This window comes from Pleurodeles waltl, chromosome 3_1 (assembly GCF_031143425.1).
Source record: "Pleurodeles waltl isolate 20211129_DDA chromosome 3_1, aPleWal1.hap1.20221129, whole genome shotgun sequence".
Lineage (NCBI taxonomy): Eukaryota > Metazoa > Chordata > Amphibia > Caudata > Salamandridae > Pleurodeles > Pleurodeles waltl.
The window spans coordinates 1,001,458,524-1,001,471,181 of record NC_090440.1 but is presented as its reverse complement, the minus strand read 5'-3'; the positions used below and the strand labels follow the sequence as shown (position 1 = coordinate 1,001,471,181).

Below are 12,658 nucleotides of genomic sequence, written 5' to 3'. Positions count from 1 at the left end.
GATGAGTTTGGAGACATAGGATAGGCAATGGGGAATGGACAAATAGCGATGGAAGGTACAGCAATGGAATGTCCAGTGCAAAGCAAGGAGGGAATAGAGCCTTAGGTGGAAGGCTAGAGAAACAGTTTGGGAAGCGAGGGAATGAAAGGATAGGACGCTTATAGATCATTAGGCTGATTGCTGTTGACATGGGAAGAAGAGGAGGTTTGAATGTGGAACGAATGGCAACATTTCCAGACATCATCCAGATGAAGAGCGTGTCATGCTTAAGAATCACTTAGCCACTCAGTTCTGAATGTGTCTTAATCTGCTTTTATTAGGATTTATGGCGGGATCATATTATTTTTCTTCAAAAAAATGCTGGCAGGCACCCCAAATTTAAAATGGATCTGAATTCATGAGGACCTGATTAGTGGCCCAGTAATCTCTCATTGGATCTTTCTCAGCTAAGTAATTGGAAACTAAAGAGACAAAAACTATGGGGAGGTTACTCCGGGGTATTTATGAATATCCTGCCCCTGTTATTGATTTCCAAGTTAATACTAATGTACTTAGATCTTGTCAGATTTATTTCTAATGTGGGGTTCTGATGGTGTCAATCAAAGGAGCAAGGAAATGTATATCTTTCTTTAGGTTGGTGCTGCTGGAGCATTTCAGGTATGCTCTAAACGAGTTGACTTGTCTTTTCACCCCAGCAAAGGGGTTGGACAAAATCAAACATCACAATTCAATCAACATTTAAATTTACAGTATGACCAATTTGGCCACAGAAGGAACACCCAAGTTAGAAATAAAGTTAAAGGGTTTTATTACAAGCAATATACTATATATATATATATATATATACACTGAATTTATTATTGCTGACTCTCAGTATTTCCAAAGGATTGCTTAAACAGGGGAACTGTAGGCACACTAACACCAAGCACACCATACACTTGATGAGGGCATGTCGAAATAACAGAATAATAACTTGATGTTCGGAAAACATACGCTGACCCACTCTCCTGAACATGAAGGCAATCTAAGAGTTGCCTGAGTTAGCTTAGCTAAGGAAACCCCTAAATTTGCAAGTCACTAATTGACATTTATATTTGTATTGAAGTATTTCTAAAGCGCATTCCGGTTTTAGCATCAAAGTGCTAAAAAGAGTGCAGTATGAGTCCGAAGAGAGACCCAGATGCAGAGCCAGACCAATTAACGAGGAAACAGCCAGGTTTTCACCAACCTCCTGAAAGTCAGGAAGTTATCCTCCTTCCTAATGTCCCAAGGGAGCGAATTCCAGTGCTTAGCTGTGAAAGCTTTGTCTCCCCATCTTGCCCTACGAGTGTGACAGACATGAATCAAGTGAGCATTTTTAGATCTAAGTTCCTGACAAGGGCTGTACCACCGTAGTCTATCTGCTAAGTAATCTAATCCTCCTCCATGTACAGCCTTGAACGTTAAGCATAGAGTTTTAAATATGATCCGATTCACGACCGAAAGCCAGTGAAGTCGTTTTAGGTTGCTGCTGGCAGAGGCCGAGCGAGGGAAATCCAAAATCAATCTGGCAGCAATATTTTGGATCAATTGGAGCTTACTCAATGACATTTTATCCAGGCCAGCAGCAGAGAGTTACAATAATCAAAGCCAGAATGACCGTCACTCTCTCCTCCTGCTGCAGAAATGTCAGGATTTTCCTCAATGTTTTTAAGGTCCAATAGCTAGTTTTGACCATTGCGTTTACTTGAGGCCTAAAACATAGACAATTATCGAAGATGACTCCCAAATTTTTGGTGGCAGTGATAGGAGAGGGAAGCCCCCCACACTCCGAAGGCCACCATCAGGAATTCCACACCTCACTGCTGGATCCGAAAAGCACAATTTCTGTTTTGTTGCTGTTAAACTTTAGCCAATTCTGAATCATCCAGGGATTGATCTCACACATACAGTTACAAAACTGACCAGCCACTTCCACCCAGTTGTTCCTGGACACCGGAATGATCAGTTTGGTGTCATCCGCATAAGAAGTAGGCATAAAGCTGTACGAACGGATCAGTTTGGCCAAAGGGGCAACATAAACATTAAACAGAGTAGGGCTGAGAGCTGAGCCCTGAGGGACCCCACATGGCAGACACAAGTCAGGAGCTTTAAAGTCGGCCCAGATCACTGTAATCGGTCTATCGCCTAGAAAGGATTCCAAAATCTTAAGGGCAGAATCTCTAATTCCCTGTTTGATAGAGTCGAGATACCATAATCTGAGGAGAAATGTTATGAAATGCAGCAGAACGATCCAACAGGACCAAGACTGCACCCTGTCCCTCGTCAAACAGCCTGCCTATAGAGTCAGAGGTCATCAGAAGCACTGATTCGGTACTCTGGGCCTTAAAGGAATCCATGTTGAGACCAATCTAAGCTACCTGCATGTTGAAGAAAAGTAGATAGCTGGTGGTTAATATGTTTCTCAAAAAATTTAGCCAACATGGGAAGTAGGGAAATCGGTCTTAGGTTGTTCAGATCATGCGATGCTCGGTCCGGTTTCTTTCTCAGAGGGATGATGGTTGCTTCCCTCCAAGATGGGGGGAAGACTCCAGAAGATAGCACCTCCTGAAAGACTTGCACAAGCGCCGACGCAACTAATTCAGGAACCATCTGTACAATATAGGGTGGGCAGGGATCATTTGGGGAGCCTGACTTAATTCCTATTAGAAGTTCTGTGATCCTGTCAGGCAGTAATGGCTGAAAATCCGTAAGCAGTGGAATGTCGATGTCTGAGGTGGAGTTCAAGACATTGGAAGGACATTGCATCTCAACAGAGTGCGAAAAGTTTGAGTGAATTTGTAGGATTTTGGATTAAAAAAAGGATGCCGCTTTATTGCCAAATTCCTGCGAGTTTTCCACCTCAGTGGAAGGAGGGGGTGTAGTCAAGGCCTGAACCACCTTAAATAATTATCTCGGGAAGTTGGATGCACTTTTAATCCTAGCAGTACAATAGTCTGACTCGGTCTCAAAGCAAGCATCTTTATAGACCTTCAGGACTATTCTCAACTTATCCTTCTCCACTAAATTGGGAGTTAACTTCCATCGCCTCTTTGTTGGCGATATCTCCTTTGTAAAAGCTTAATGTCCCTACTGTAACAAGGACAGCTTTTTTTTTGTTAACTAACAAAGTCCTCGTCACCACTGGAGCAAGTTGATTCAAAGCGGAATTAATGCCAAAGTTAAAGCCGTCTTAAGCAGACATACGGAAGCTACATGCAGCTTTCCACCCAGCAGTTAAAGCATGTACAGTTAAGACATGTACTGTGCTACAAAACATGGGGACAAAAAGTATAAAGGACACAAAGAATTTGGGATAATGACATCTGGGGCAAAATGAACCTGACTAAGGTTGACAGAAGGAAGGTAAACAGGGAAAGTGTCAGCAACTCAAAAGCTGGGGCAAGAGTCTCCTCAAGGGGTCAGAAGAAATCTAAGGGCCAGGTTTAGATTTCGGCGTACGGGTTACTCCTCCACAATGGTGATGGATGTCCCATCCACCAAAATATAAATGCCTTAGAAATCTAAATCAGGCCCTAAGCCTAAGGCTTTTCTAATAGCATTTGGGAAAGTGCAGGGCAAGGGCTAAGAGGTCTGTATCTCTCAATGTTCAAGGAAAAAAGGGAGTGCTGCAAATCCAACTGGAAACAATAAATTAAAATCCAACATGAACGGTGATTTGTCTATCTGTAACACCATATGAATTGAAAGATTTCATTGTCCAATCACAGCACATCATGTGACATTTATCTGCAACATCAGGAAAAGTTTGGAAGTCCATCATGGGAAGGCATCCATCTGTGCTTTCCTGTGTGACTTTGCAACGAATAACAAATTGGGTCCTTCTTTACATTCCTTGGTTCTCGATGTACCATTTTCAAGGTTACTTTCTCAAGCTCCCTATCGGAAAAACAATAGCACATCTATTTCCTAACTAACATTTTATTGGAACAGCATATATAAAGAAATGATATGTTAGCAAAAGAAAACAGTTTTCTCATGCTCTGGAAGTTCAAGGCCTAGTAATTCAATATGGCTAACTAAACAGAATAGAATTAAAATGGCACCCTTTATTCTTGTTAAGCAAAGCACACATAAACATTATAATTGTAATTCCATCATTAATAAATCTTGTCAATATTCATGTTACAGTAAATTTGAAAAACAAACTTGTTAGTACATGTAAATAAGCAAGATGGTGAACTACAATTTTCAACATTAGTATGCAATATTTAAATCATTAGCATAAATAAATGCATTATTATAGTCTCAGTGAAAACTATATCTTATCATCATTAGGAAGCATATGGAATCAAGTTCAATGATTATAATTAGATTAAAATAGCTATACCGCATCACAGTAAATCACTAGTCTACAGTGAATGCACCACTTTACAGTTAACTACTTAACACTTCACACAATATAGTGTACATTCTGTCACATATAGATCATCACTGTGATGCAAAGGTAACAGCCAAATCTCAGCTGCACAAGTGTGCAGCATGGTGTAGTGTGGTGTGAGAAAACATTGAAGGCCAAGCAATTGGAGTTCTAAGGGGCACTCAATCAATATTGACACCTATGTGTCAGCCTTCCTCCTCTTTGCTAGTGTATTCTGCAAAAGACATGTAGAAAAGTCTGATGCCTTATTTTTGCACCAATTAATTAGAACTGCATATATTAATTTTGGATGCTGGCTTGGTTGAGACATGATGAATAATTTAGGGTCAGATTATGGAGCACTCCATTAATTCATGGGGTGTTAGATATGGAGCTGTGGTCCCAGAGCACTGGTATAACTCAACAGGTGCTTTTGCTTCACATCTGTGTTCTTCCTCTTCTGTGCCTATCTTTCTGTAGCATCCCTTGCTTGGAGAGTGAAGAAACATGTATTAGTTCAAGTTCTTCTAGGAAAGAATATTGAGTCTGCATGTACCACTTTGCATTTGAGGATAGCAATAACTGGAGTGGGAATCAGTGGATGACTTAATTGGAAATGTGTGGGGGCCCACTGAGACACTAACACCATTCTGAAGGTGGTCAGTTGATTCAGGCATGACATGAAACTGTCCTAGGGTAATATCAAATTTCATTTTCATCTGCCACCTTGACAGACCTGAGATTTTAAGTTGTTGGAAAGTGATGTAGGGGGAGATGTTCTTGGATAAAGTGGTGCTGGTAAGGTGATCAGCATAATAATAATTGCTTGAACAAAGTATAGTATTTTTCATGAAGATATTTTCAGACTCAAGACATGTTCTAACTACATGCTTTATTACCTGCACAATCCATGTACATAGATAAGTACAGTGTAGGAAAAACAGGAATACTTAGTGACTGTTTGATCTTTCTGCAGACTAAACTCAGATTAATTATCTGACATTTATTGAGGGGCATAGATGAACAAATGGCTGAAAAAGAAAATGCATGACAAGGGTGCAGGTCAAGTAACAAGAGTAAGGCATCCACAGTCTCGAAGCAGTACATTGCTAAGTAATTTAGGGATCAATGAAAGATTTATCAAGTTAAGAACAAGAAAATATGTGTACAACAGGATGGAAAAGCAGCAGCTGGGCTAATGTTGCTAAAGGACATATAACAGGTGGGCAGCACTTCAATTGTTCGCCTCAATCTTTTAGAAGAGGTACAGCAACAGAAAGACTCAACCCTATCGCGGGAACTTGGACATTCAGCTGTTGAGCTGGTGTAGGTGTACATGAAATGTAAGAGTTAAGACTACTGATCATGAGACACATGTGGGAATAATGAAATGCTAATGTAAATTTTAATTTCAACCTTTGGACTTATGGGAATGCGGACACATCAATATTTCGTTGAGAAGTGGGCAATGGTCCAAGCAGAGAGGCAGCCATTCTGAAGGCATCTGGTTCAGCTCTATCAGGATACCTCTGTGTAGTCTGTAACCTCTCAAAACTTTATTAGGTAGACTAGGTAAACAAATGTCAATCTTGTATCACAGTGAGCTCTTATATGAATATTTACAATTTATTTAAAATAATACGTTAACCTTGGATATTGTGAAAGCATCTATTTAGGGATGGTGCCTTTGACATCGATCTCCAGGGGGTCTGGACCAGCTCACATTTTGGATGGGGAAAGCCACAGACGATGTTCTTTTGTGCTCTCCATTTCTTGTTGAAGGGATGTCTTATCTTCTAAAGTAGCTGCTGTGTGATGGCAAACCAGAGATGCAGAATCATATCCCGGGAATTAGAAAAATCTCATATTAAATTTTAGCGTATGTGCTGCTAGCTGTAGCTAAAATCAGAATTTTACTAAAATTGGAAAATATTAATTGACAGCTGCCCAAATATATAATTAATTTAAAAAATGTTTAAGAACAGAATAAAGGCCGGGGCTCTGCTCAGGCGCCTGCAGATGACACAATTAAATGTCACTGCACTGAATGCTAAAGATACATAGTCCTAAATCTACCTCAAACCTCTTTAATCCACTACGATGCATTCCCTGCACCGTTATCTCACTTCAGTAGATTCCTAGTTGTTCCCTTTGTCACAGTTTCTCTGTTTTTCTCCTGCCATCTTTGTGATCTGTGTGTTTTGCTCCCTCTTGCTCTCAGTAAATATCTGATGCAGAAAAATAAGTGCTGGTCCCCAAAACTACGTGCTAGCTGCTCCCACAGGCAACCACTGTCTCAAATTAGGCATTGGCACTTTCTATAATGAACAATCCCACAACTAAGATGGTTAACCCACCATCATAAGACAGAGCAATGGGCAATTAAGGCTATGCTCCTTCTGTGGATAAAATGAGTGGCATAAAGGCAAAGGCACCAATACCACTACTGTTGGCAATAAACCAGGAATTGTCATTTCACTAGTTTGAATAATATTTTCCTAGCAGGAAAAGTATGACGATTGTGGTCAGTCTTAACTTAGTTAGATATGAAGCCCAATATCAACCATCTCTTTGTTAAATTTTATTTGACCTAAAGAGATGGTCCAGTGATAAGCTGGTACACAGTCCTTTGCACTCAATGAATGGAGAAAATAGCATTTATACACCTATGGTGCTTCTCAGCACCCAACGTTAAAGAAAGCCCAGGTGAGATAAATGAAAGCTATGATTCTTTCAGGAGGTCACAGATATGCTAAAAAAACAGATGATGGACGGAACGCTGAACAACTCAAATATTCACCCCCTTTCACAGATCTGGTTTGAATCCATTGCTTTTTTTGCTTGCCATGCCATTCCAGTTTTTGAGTTTGTCACAGTAAGTGAGAAGGGTATACCCAGACGTGGGTCTTGTGCTCACTGTACCACATGATTCAAGCTAGCCTGGCTGCTGAGGGCTGATATCTTGTCCCTGGATGCCTACTTTCTGGTCCAGGGAGGATTTGGCCTGGCAGTTCGGACTGGGCTGTTCCAATGGGGAGTAGGGTTAAGACTGATTTCCATATGGCTGGGCCCAAACTGGGGTGGCGTGGTGAGCAAAAAAAGACAATGGATTAAACCCAGATCTGTGACTGGGGGTGAATGTTTACACTGTTTAATATTCCATCCATCATCTGTTCTTTTTGCTTTTGCCACATATATCCCTCTACTTTAGGGTATGATGTAGATGTAGATTAGAATATTAGGGGTCAGACTTAAGAGCCCCTAATACCTTAGCCCTTCCTTGTGCCACATTAGTGTCATTATTTAATGGTAATGGTGGCGAACAGGGCCAAAATTGGCGCACCAAATTTACAAAGTAGCACAATGTATGAATTGCATCACTTTGTAACCCTTTGTACTACATTATGCCTGTGCCAGGCATAATGTATACAAAGGGGCATTCCCTCTTTGGGAGGGCCAAAAAAATGGTGCAAAGAAATCAGCACTGTTAATGCCTGCTCAGAGCAAGCGTTCGAAGGAGGTTTCTCTTGGTTTCAATGGTCCTCTGGGTGCTTTGCAGGATTAGCGTCAAATTTTTTGATGCTGATCCTGCAAAGCGCTGAACTAGTGTAAAAAATTCTGACAATAGTTTCCTAACTAGCATCATGGTGCACGGTATATTAAATATGGCGCACACATGGTGGCGTCAGGGGGGTGCTAAGGGGTGCAAGAAAAGTGGCACTGTACTAGGTGCAGCACCACTTTTCATAAATCTGCCCCTAGATGTTTCAGCTTGCTTACGTGAAACTGCCTTATGATCTTGTGAATGTCTGGAGACTAAGGGGCATATTTACAAGCCTCTTGTGCCTCCTTGTGTCACCTTAGCTTCATTTTTTTAAGCTATGGAGGCCCCCACCGTGCGCCATATTTACAAAGTTTTGTAACAACAAGTGCCAGATATAATGTATGCAAGGGGGGTATTCCTACACAGGGAGGCCCAAAAAAATGTCACATTGAAATTTACAAGATTTCACTTTGCCATCTTTTCTATGATTTTTAACGCCTGGTCAGGCCAGGTGGTAAAGTGACTCTCCAATTATAATCTATGGGCCTCCCTGTGCTTTGCTGGACTAGCGTCATAATTTATGATGCCAATTTAGCAAAGTGCCACAATAGCTTCATAAATTATGATGCTATTGTGCTAACGTGCACCATTGTGCACTGTAGGTTAAATGCAGCACTACCATGGTGATGTTAAGAGGGGCAAGGTGACGCAAGAAAAGTGGTGCATCAGAGCTGATGCCCCACTTTCTTCTAAATATGCCCCTACCCACTCTCTAACATCCTGAATTTAGCTGGAAGGTTGAGTATGGTTTATATACAATTGAAAGTCTTCTGTTTCTATGGGATCTTGTACTATAAAATTAGATTTATTATGGAAAAGCATTTATAACAATGGACACTAAAGAAATATCTGAAATATCAGTAAGAGGAGTTCCAAAAGAGACAACCCGCTGAGTAAAGAAAAGAGCCACGTCAGAAGGGTGAGTCTGCTTAACATCAAATCCAGGTAAGTGAAAAGGAAGGACAGTCGGCTAGATCAGGAAAAACTGAGTATTGTCAGAGGAGAGACAAGTGTTTGGAGGCTAGCACCAAAATTATTAATGCAGCTAAAAAAAAAAACAGCAAGAAATGCTACATCTAAAATATATAAACTGTAAATATTTCAAATAAGTGTGCATATTAACTTTTATGCATTGAATTGTTGGCAATGTGAATAAAGTAAATTCAGCCATTGAAACATATCTTGCTCTCATGATCCTTTTGTTACAAAGAACTAGGACATATCATTTGCTGTCACTGGTGAGGTATTTCACTTGGAGGATGTTGTGTAATAGCTCATTTCTGGGAATTTGAAATACATTTAAGCCAATGAAGTGAGAGTGAGTCTGGCACTGCCCCAGTAAAGAGTATGGTGCCTCAGGCAGTTATATATGGACTTAGCATCCAAGACTTCTGCTTCTCCTGGAAATTTAGACCAGATATTTTAACAGCATCTAAAAAATATGCCCTCTGTGCATTGTGAGGACATTATGTAAGTAGATGGCAGATAGTTTGCTCTGAGCTGAATGTTATTCAGAAAAATATATTTTCTGGAAAAAATAACTAATAATAACAAATAACAATGTGACAGAAGAACCAATTAATTGAATTGTAAAATAATGTGCCTGGAGCTAGGACACGCAATGAGATGGCAAGAAAGTGGGCACACTTAGGGCCTGATTTAGATATTTCCAGAGGGGTTACGCCGTCACAACGGTGATGAATATCCCCTCCGCTAGAAACTAAATCCCATTATATGTAATGGGATTTAGATTTTGGCGGAGGTGATATCCGTCACCGTTGTGAGGGAGTAACCCCGCCACCAGTATCTAAATCAAGCCCTTAGTGTCCATGCCCCCACAATGAATGATAGTTCTTTTCACCACAAAACTTTGCATATTTGCATTCTATACATTGATGCTTATATATTGTGAGTGGGAGATTTTAGTGCTATTTTGGACACTCATTCTCATAGACATTCACCATGAGGCCACAAAATTGAAAACACAAGTCTATAAAAAGTCCCAACCTCATACATATATGGCAAGCACAACATGGTGACACACTGGAATACCCCCCACTCGTTCTTCTGTTCATGGGCTGTATGCAAGATGTGTTTGATTGTTAGTTTTAGTGGGGTGTCTTAGCAGATACAAAGGTTCATAGCACCATAGCTGATCTATTTTGACCACACCTCCCTTATGATAGCATACATGCATGCCAAGGGACCTGTAACATATTATAAGAACTGGTATTTTGACATGGAGTACATAACTATTTTGAAACCAGTAATGAATCCTGCATGACGAAGGATATAACATGGCATGTGAAAGAAGTAGTGATACAAGGTTTTGGACTGAGTAAGGTCACTGTAAGCAAAAAGATTATGGAAAGTGATGTGAGGGAATTCTTTCATAAGGAAGGTGACAACTCAGGCTGTCCAAAGAGAAGGGGTGCAGATTAGTGGGAAAGAGGGTCGCTCAAGGGTAAATATTTGGCCACAGGGTCACTAAATGGTGCCTTCACAAGGGACCACACCCATCCCTCAATCATTTACAAAGTAAACAAAACACTAAAATTACCTATGTGAGGCACTCCAAAACAATTATAACATAGGCATAAGTATATACAAACATATAAAAAATTATGTAGTGAACTAATTATGCAATTCCGATTAGGTAATACAACCAGTCCATGTGTAACAGATCGAGTTATTTCGAAGTTTATTATAAAGAACAGTTCTCCTGAAGATGGAATCACCAAAGTATCAAATCACTGAAGCTTCACACAATGATTTGAGACGCAAGACAGATCTTGAGATGCAATCAAGCCAACACGTGTTTCGCCACGGGACCAAAATCCCACACGACTTCTTCAGGGCTGAAAATTTCGTAAATACAACATTTGAGTAGAGAACAAAAATTCCAGGTATCTGAAATGGGGTAACAATGCCCAATAATGTATAAGAAAAGAGAAGAAGGAGGAAAGTCTCAAGAAAAAGGAAGAAAGAATAACTGAAAAACACCGGGAACACCCGAGCATCTCTAGAATAAAAGACATACGTTTTGAAGTGTGCTACAGAACGAATCAAAAAGATCACCAAAGACCCTTGGTGCACAAGACCAAAATCTAAAACCAATGAAAAATGTGCACTGAAAATAGTGGACCTAAAAGTTAAACCCGAGAAAGAGCACTCAAAATATCTTAGGCAAGAACCAGATAAAACTTAATGGTAGAACATGCAGACAAAAATAAAAAAAATAAAAACATTATATAATGAACACCCAGAGGGTAATGTGTAATATCCAATGAAAATATAAAAATATAAAAATATATAGACGAACGTAAGATTCAGCAAAATAGCTAACTATATCGCTCACATTTACCTCAAAAGGAGAAAGCAGTAACATCATGGTAAAGCGAGATTCCCTCAAAAACAATAGAGTCACGAAGTCAACGGTCGGGTCAAACTAAATAAAGTATAGACACACATGTTGAGAAAAACGACCAACACCCTAAATAGTGTTAAAACCATCACCAGACCCGTTAAAGAAAACTGGAGAGTAATTTGTATGTATACCTGAATAAGCTCCTTCGTGAATAAACCAAAGTGTCCGTATTATAAATTCCATATACTCAATTAGATCACATGGATTAAATCCCCCACAACACTGTAAAAAGAGAAAAACATTCCAAACTGCACATTAAACAACAAACCCTTAGCTGTTGTGTATCACAGTAAAGCAAAAAGGCGCCATGTCAAAAGCACGTGACCAAGTCCTGACTTACCAAATATCATAAGCAAAGTAACCGGCACCCGGTGTGCGTCCCAAGCGACCGCGCATACGCTGCCCGCGGTCACTAGCAAGCGGAAGTATAAATGAAGCCTTGTATTAAATAGGAATAGACAAAAGACCACCACCATGGAAAAGGAAAGAGGACAAGTGCACACCTAGCGTATAGCCATAGTATCAAGAAAAACAAAACAGCTAGTAAACGGAAGAGAAAGACAATGTACAGCAGATTAATGGCAAATAACAATACCCATATCAGAAAGTTAAAAAAATGGAGAATGAACCACACCCCCGTAGCATAAAACGAAAAAGAAGGAAAAACCCAAGGATATATCTGTTCAAGAAAGAATAAGATAAAATAAAAGAATGACTGATCCGTAAATAATAATTATACCAATCTATAAGTCTATATAGATGAGTATCTATACATGTATAATCATAAGAGTGAATTTAGGCTATCAACTCAAATGTTGTGGAGAAAAGAAAACAATAGTTGTATAATACGAACTAACATTACACATAACATTGACTGTATATAGAACAGTAGGTCATCATTAGCAGCCTAGAAAATAAAAAGAAGGAAAACAATATACAATAAAATAGAGCATCCAATCACATATTATGGTAAGTATTGAAGTCAATGATTAATCACCCAAGAAATATTCTAGCTCCCTATCAGAGTTCAATCCAAACTCCACCGCTCTCAATTTCATAATCCATAAAGCTTCTTTCCTGCGTAGAGCCAATTCCCTGTTGCCTCCTCTCGGATTCGTGGGAACCTGCTCGAATCCAAAAAACTTAAAACTTTTATGAACATCCTGTGAGTCACAACTCATAATGTGTGCCACAACAGGATATCTTGCATCACAGTTTTTAAGAGCTC

General features: G+C 39.8%; 1 protein-coding gene across 1 annotated transcript in view; it reads left to right on the top strand.

Annotated features, from left to right (window-relative positions):
- The window catches only part of PLA2R1 (phospholipase A2 receptor 1), a 1,061,792-nt gene that overhangs the window by 754,505 nt on the left and 294,629 nt on the right, over positions 1-12,658 (top strand). The window lies entirely within an intron of this gene.